This window comes from Grampus griseus (assembly GCF_964374135.1).
Source record: "Grampus griseus genome assembly, chromosome: 15".
Taxonomy (NCBI): domain Eukaryota; kingdom Metazoa; phylum Chordata; class Mammalia; order Artiodactyla; family Delphinidae; genus Grampus; species Grampus griseus.
The window spans coordinates 29,588,398-29,595,897 of record NC_139009.1 but is presented as its reverse complement, the minus strand read 5'-3'; positions in this window follow the sequence as shown (position 1 = coordinate 29,595,897).

Genomic DNA, 7,500 nt, shown 5'->3' with positions numbered 1-7,500 from the left:
ACTTCTAAGGTCCCATTAAGCTCCAATGTTCTTTTAATCAATCAGACATGTCTGCAGCACTATTTTGGAGAACTGTTTGCTTTGAGATGGAGAAGGAAAGCCAGGAAAGGCTTGGTGCTCGCCCGGTGACAAGAAACACCACAGCATCTTCTTAGCTAGTGTTTCTCTGTCAAAACATGTTTTTTAGTGTTGCAGATTCAGCCTATTAAAACCATTGTGTGCTGGCACCAAGGGTAACATAGAAGCGAGCCAATGCATTTTAAAGACATTTGTAGAATACAAACACCAACTAAGACCAAGGCACTGCTGCCACAGTGGCTGAACTCACAAGGGAAATCCCGGGACCCATCCCACCACGGCACCTTCGTGAACTCCCCTCTGCTGGCTACCCCAAGGCCAACCACAGCCTGGTAACACGGCCCCAACAACCAGCCAACCTCGGCTCTGTCGTGTTCTTGAGTTCAGCCGTGTTTCCCAGCCTCTGCACGTTCCTCATGACATTCTCACTGTCGAATTACCCACCTTCCCATCTTCACGTATGTATTAGCTTGTTAGGGCTGCTATAAAAAAATCTGGGTGGCTTAAACAACATGCACCTGCTTTCTCCCATTTTAGAGGCTGGAAGTCCAAGATCAAGATGCAGGCGGGGCTGCTTTCTTCTAAGGCCTCTCTCCTTGTTTTGCAGATGGCCGCTTTCCTGCTGTGTCATCAGAGGGCCTTTACTCTGTGCGTGATCCCTGATGTCTTTTCCTTTTCTGATAAGTACACCAGTCATATTGGCTTAGGGTCCACACATAAGACCTCATTTAGCCTTAATTACCTCTTTAAAGAGCCCAGCTCCAAGTACTGACACATTCTGAGGTGTTGGGGATTAGGACTTCAAGATATGGATTTTGAGGTGACACGACTCAGCCCATAACAACGCTGGAATCCTACCCATTCTTCTCATCCCTCCTCATGTGTTTTCACGAAGCCTGGAATTTAACCAGTTGGAACCTCTCCTTCCTTGTAACAACTTTGCTCCAGTCCACCCCTTAACAAAAGTCCCTAGTGGAGTGTAAGCTCCTTGAACAACAGAACAATGTCTTGTTTTATAAACTATGTCTTATGTTATTATATCCCCCAATTGCATATAGTTTAATGCTGTATTCAGAGTAAAAACTCAACAAATATTCAGTAGGAGAACTGATAAACTGTGGTACATCCAGACAATGGAATGTTATTTAGTGCTAAAAGGACATGAGCTATCAAGCCATGAAAAGACATGGAGAAAACTGAAATGTATATTACTAAGTGAAAGAAGCTAATCTGAAAAGGCTACATACTGTACAATTCCAACTATATAACATTCTGGAAAAGGCAAAACTATGGAGAGAGTAAAAAGATCAGTTGTTGCCAGGAATAAGGGGGAAGGGATGGATGAATAGGTGAAGTACAGCTGATTTTTAAGGCAGTAAAACTATTCTGTATGATACTATAATAGTGGATTCAGGTCATTGTATATTTGTCCATACCCACAGAATGTACAACACCAAGAGTGAACTCTAACACAAACTGTGGACTGCTGACAAAGATGTGTCAATTCAGGTTCATTGACTGTAATAAATGTACCACTCTGCTGCAGGATGTTGATACGGGAGGAGGCTGTATGAGTGTGGGAGCAGAAGGTATATGGAAACTCTATGCACTTTCTGCGTGATTTTGCTGTGAACCTAAGACTGCTTTAAACAATAAAGAAAAAACCTCAACAAATATATTTTTTAATCAAATTGAATTTTCTGCACAGCCCTCACACATCTGTAAGTCTGGGTATGACTTTCATCTTTCTGTGGAAACCCTGTTTTCTTTTATAGCTAACTAGGTCTTTAGCCTGACAAGGGATAACAAAGCAATTAAGGAAGAGAATAGTGTCTGAGATTTGCTCATTCCTCCATCTAAAATCCTAATATTTGGACTTCCCTGGTGGCGCAGTGGTTGAGAGTCCGCCTGCCGATGCAGGGGACATGGGTTCGTGCCCCGGTTCGGGAATATCCCACATTTCGCGGAGAGGCTGGGTGCATGAGCCATGGCCGCTGAGCCTGCACGTCCGGAGCCTGTGCTCCGCAATGGGAGAGGCCACAACAGTGAGAGGCCCAAGTACCGCAAAAAATAAATAAATAAAATAAAATCCTAACATTTGGGTATTGCAAGACAGCATGAACCTCAGAGTAGGCAGCCCACTTCCCAATCAATGTTAACTATACTCCAAGGTGCTGTAAAACCTTGATTAGCCAGAATTAGCTATGCTAAAGGACCAGAGTTCTAGTTCACTGGTTCTATGGCTCCTGAGTGGGTCCTCCCTCCCAAGCCTGGCCTCCTTGGAAGAAAGCACAGCATTCTCTGAGGATAGTAGTGTTCACTCATTGTTGCCGTGACCTGGGTGTCTGCTTCTGGGGTCTAATGCTAAAGAAATAAATGTTAGAATCCACTGTAAGTGTAGCTGCTGGCAAAGGACAAATAATCAGAGAAGCTGGGCCTTTGAGCAGACACAGGGACAGCAGAAAGTTCCTTATAGTGGGACAGAGAGGAGGAGGAGGAGGGGCAAGGGAGAGAAGGTCAGAGGAGGCCGGAGATGAACCTCAGATCCTTCACCACCACGAAATTCAGCAATGTGGGGGGAGAAGTCCACGTGACTGGGAGGGCACCAAGTGCTGGATCCTCCCTGACACCCTCTATGGAGGCCATTTACCAGGTTGTGAAGATCTGTGCCTAGTGTAGGTACACTTAGACCACATGCTTCAGCCCTGTACAATGCAAAGTCCAACGATCACCCTATACTAAGACTAACTTCAAATGCCACCTCCTCCATCAGGCCACCCTGATCACTCCAACTGGAAGCAATCTCTCCACTTACTCATCATCTTGCCATAGTTTCAACTGTGTTTCTTGGAGCCCATGAGAGTCAGAAGGAAGTTTCAGGAAACTCCTTAGTGAAAGGGTAGAGGGCTAGGAGGGGAAGGGCTCCCCACTACAGGTCAACCAGAACAGCTGCACTTTTGCCTATAACATATACCAAGGTCCTTCTTACAATTCCATTTAAAAAGGAAAAACCTTTAAAACCACTAATGTACAGTGAAATAGCAGTATCCATCCTAGATAATCCAGATGGTCTCAATTTAGATACATGTTGTCCCATTGTCAGATAACATGTCAGAACATGTGTCCCTATTTGGCATTTGTAAAATATCATGGAGCTGATGACATTTATCACATAGTGTCTTGGATTATAGTTACTTGTATGCTTGTTTTATCACCTCAACAAATTATAAACTGCCCAAGTGTAGGCAGCATAATTCTTCTTTGCATCCTTTAGAGTACCTGTCACAGCGCCTTATACTCTGGTGTTCAACATGTATATGTTGCATAACAATAAGAATGTTAGGTCGCATTCACTATCAAGCAGATTTATGCAGCAGGTCCTGAGAGTTACAGCATAATGGAATGAACGCGCACAATTCTTATCTTTGCTTTCTAGACAGATCCACAATTAGAAACAATTTAAAGATAGGACTTTACAAACCAAAAAGGAGTCTTAGACCACTCTAGGAACAGAGATTTTAATATAGGGCCACAAAGGAGACAGCTACCTTTGAAAAAGCTCAGCATTCAGTGTTCACTTGATAAATCTCACAGCATTTCTGGGCTTAGGTACAAAACATAGGGTTACCATGTGCTGATTCTTGTGTGGGTGCCTAATTTGCATAACATGTCCTTCTGCTCAGACAAGTGACTGGACCACAGCCAGGAGCATCTAGATGTCCCTGGAAGGTTAAGATGAAGGCCTCTGGAACACAGCTTTCATATTGAGTCAAGTAGGTTTGGAAAGATGACAGAAACATAGGTCAGCGCAAGAGCAGTGCCAACATTACTGGCCCAATTCCTTGGCACCGTGTGGGCCCCCAATAAATTCACGTTGAATGTGTGAAATGGCTCCCCTCCCCTCCTTCTCCAGTTCAGTCAGCAGTCAGGCAGCTCAAAGCACTCTCAAGGGCACACGTCTACCTATCTATTATCCTCCTTGAGGAAACTACCACAACCATTGTTTCTACAGCGCTGAGGACAAAGGCTAGCAAGTGGGCTTCAGAGCATCCACAATGCCAGGTGGGAGAGGCGTGCTGATGAGTCTGGTCCATCAGCAGAGTGAGCTGCAGCAAAGGGGCCTGAGCCTGAGCCTAACTGACCTTGGGACCCTAGCAGGAGATTATTGTCAGATGTGGTTTTCAAACATCCCTATAAAATGTTCTCTGTGAAGTAAATGTAAAGACTGTCCTGGATGTCCCCCACTGCACATTTCCTGGTTTTCTGTGTGCCAGTCCAAATTAAGCGACCTGCAATAAGCCCATCAGAAGATGGTCTGTCCTTTGTGCACAGGAACTTCTGACACTGGGTAAAACAAGAAAGGTGACACAAGAAAGGCAGAGATGCTGAAGGCATTATGTACCTGCAGGGTAGGAGTATGTTTGGTGCCTGTGTTGGGGGGAGGTATATGGGTACCTGTCCTTCCATGTAAGTGCATAAATGCATGTAGGAGAGCAGGAGAAATGGGGGTGTCATTGCAGACCTCTCTCTTCCCCTCTCTTTTTTCAATTTGTTTCTCACTAGCCCAGAACATTAACAGACAAAATTTTACTTCCTGCTCATCTTATAATCCCTGTCATAGTTCTATAATGTTCTTTTTGGCAGGTACCAAATTGGATGAATAAAGAAACTTTGACAATGCAACAGTCTGGATTTGATACCAGGTATACAAATGAAGACGCATCAGAGAAAGAATTAGCAGGGATTGAAATCTATACAAACCAAGTTTTCACTGTCTGCATGACCTTGAATGAATCACACACCTTGCTCTAGTTCATTCAATAAAGCATTCTTTGATTCAAAAATATTTATCATGTGCCAGGTATCTGTACTAAGCTCTGAGAACATGTTCATTTACTCACTTGACAAATATTCATTAAGTCCCTACTATGTGCCAAGCACTGATCAAGTTGCTGGGATGCAGCTGTGAATAAAACAAAGTTTTTGCCCTCATAGAGCTTACATTCTAGTGATGTGGGGTAGAGGAGAAAATAAACAAATAAATATACAATCTGTTGAATGATAAGTGCTATGAATAAAGGGGGGTAAAGAGATAAGAAGGACCATGAGTGAAATTTTATACAGTCAGTCCTAGGTATTGGTTCCAGGATGACCTAAAGATAACAAAATCCCAGGACGCTCAAGTTCCTTATATAAAATAGCATAGTATTTGCATATAACCTACATACATCCTCCTGTATACTTTAAATCATCTCTGGATTACTTGTTATACCTAATACAATATAAATGCTATGTAAATAGTTGCCAGTGTGTGGCAAATTCAAGTTTTGGTTTTTGGAACTTTCTGGAATTTGTTTGGGGGGGGAATATTTTCAATCCATAGTTAGTTGAATCTGCAGATGCAGAATGTGTGGAGGTGAAAGGCTGACGTATAGGACGTGTTCAAAGCCTCTGGGGAGCTAACATTTAAGCAAAGACTTGAAAGAATCTAAGGAGGGAGACATACAGCTCTCTGGAGAAAGAGCACATCACAAAGAATATAATAGGAATGACTCCTCACTATACACAAAAGGCTTTTAAGTTGCCTTAAATCCCTTCTGGAAAGAGACAAACTGTAAATCAATCCTAAGGGCCTCACCTACCCAACATGGACAAACAACCTAAGATGAGGAAGAATGAGATGAATGTCAAAGGGTTTTTAAGCCTGGAAGGCTATTTAAATATTGATATTAGGTAATGTTTTTTATTAGTCACTGGTTTCCAGTCAAAAATCAAGTCCAAGTATGCAGCTATATTTGAAGGCCTTACCCCCAAGTAAAATTGGTGCTGCCTGAGTTCAAAAGCCAATTCAAATGCCAAGAGTCCTCCTAGGATTTGGTGGTTCACTGTGTAACCTGCTCAGAACTGTATGCTAGGCCTGCAGTCTGCATGCTCACACCATCTCATATATACTATTTCCTGCTGCATTTGATTAGGCGAAAGTGAAATCTCCTAACCGAGATGTGACCTGACGTTCTTTATTTACAGGGAAATCACTGGTTAGAAAATTCCTCAGCTTTTGGCAACTGTTCAGCCAAATTCATTAGCACAGGTTAACTTTATTCCCAGGACTGGTGCAATTCTATTTGGGTAGCAAGGAGGGGAATCCTCCAGCTATAAGGACATTCTTGTTCAAAATGTTCTAAACTTCCAGTTTCTCTTACATTTTTCCTTAAATCTAACTTGGCGGGGCGGGGGGGGGGGGATAATCGAGAACATACACACAAGAATTCAGTCTGAATGTGGCATTTTGGAGGAAAACCCCAGCTGAGTACACACCAGTGTGTTTCAGCTTTGCTACAAGAGAAATAGTTATGCATTGTACATGGACTATAAGACATTTTTTGTAAACCTTACTTTTAAATGTTTGAATTTCAGGACTTAAAATGTTCCATGTGTTTAGTATTTCTTGTTCAGCTAGACTAAAGAAAAGTGGTTGAAAATTCAGTCTCAGCATATGTATATTTCAGGAATGTTTAATATGTTACTATTTCTGGAGCTATGGAGTTTGTGAACATGGCTTTTACATTCATCACTGGTTGTAGTCAAGGGTCACTTATTCAATATGTATTTATTGAGTACCTACTATGTGCCAGCCCCCACTTTGGGTATGCAAGATACAACAGCAAAGAAAGTCCACAAATTAGAGGAAGCAGACCATAAATGAATCTATAAGTAAATATAACATAATGTCAGGTAATGAAGAAATTCTTCCTGCTTTAAGCAGGGAAAGGGAATGTGGGTGGTGCTGCTATTCCAGAGGAATAGCCTCTCCTCTGAAGTCTCATTTGAATAAAGACCTTAAGGGATCCTTTTGGTTTTGGGGGAAGAAGTACCCAGGCATACGGAGTGCCCCAGGCACTCCTGGAGTTCCTGGAAAAGCCTGGAGGCCATGTGGCCAGGGCAGAGTGAGTGAGAGGGAGAGCTGGTCATTGGAAATGAGGTCTTTCATAGAACCATATGTCAGAGGGTTCCTGGTTGCCCCCAAAGTGGAAGAACCACTGAACCCACAGTCCAGTTTCATTTTTTGGAGGTCCAAACAGTGATAATGAATTGCAAGGAGACTGTGCTATCAATCTACAATCTCCTCATTAAGCTTCATCTTACTCCGTATAAAAATTGGTATCTGTTGTTTTCTCTTCTGGACCAATTTACCCATGCATTTCTCCCCCTTGAAACACCCTTCTTGACTCCTCTCCCTGTTCAGTCTCTCCCATATTTCAAAACTTAATTTAAGCTCTGCCTCCTGTAAGAATCTTTCCCTAACTCTTCTGGATGACACTCAGCTCTTCTGACACTGTGACCGGAGGTTTTACTTAGGACTTCCTCGTCATCAATAGATTGGTGTTCAGGGGAACCCTGAAATTGAATGCGAAAGAGTTT